Source organism: Alligator sinensis, unplaced genomic scaffold (assembly GCF_000455745.1).
Source record: "Alligator sinensis unplaced genomic scaffold, ASM45574v1 scaffold1302_1, whole genome shotgun sequence".
Classification (NCBI taxonomy): domain Eukaryota; kingdom Metazoa; phylum Chordata; order Crocodylia; family Alligatoridae; genus Alligator; species Alligator sinensis.
In genome coordinates, this window is record NW_005842612.1 from 609,974 (window position 1) to 610,343 (window position 370).

At 75.1% G+C, this 370-nt stretch overlaps 1 protein-coding gene across 1 annotated transcript in view; it reads left to right on the forward strand.

The window, feature by feature from the left end:
• The window catches only part of ZDHHC24 (zinc finger DHHC-type containing 24), a 5,158-nt gene that overhangs the window by 1,205 nt on the left and 3,583 nt on the right, over nt 1-370 (forward strand). The window lies entirely within an intron of this gene.

The following is a 370-nucleotide window of genomic DNA, read 5'->3' on the forward strand; positions in this document are numbered from 1 at the left end:
GCCCAGACCGGCCGGGCGGATCCAAGCGGAGGCACCGGATTCAAGTAGCATGACAGCCCCCCCCGCCAGGCGGCAGACCCGGTGTCCCTGACCCCCCCCAGGCGGGCTGGGGCACAGCCTCGGGGCTGCACGAGGCCCTGCTTGGCCCCGCGTCCCCTCCCGCGTTTGGAGGCGGCTCCAGCTCGGACTGGAGCAGCGGTCCCCGGGCTGCGCTCCCCGCCGGGGGGGGTGGAAATCATGATCCCCGGATGTGACGACAACTGCCGTGCCGGTGGCACTTCGACGGAGCTCGAGCAGGGGCGGGGGCGCGGCTGCGGGTTGGTTGTTTGGGAGGGAGGGGCGGGGGCCGCGGCGGGGGGGGGAGGGGCGA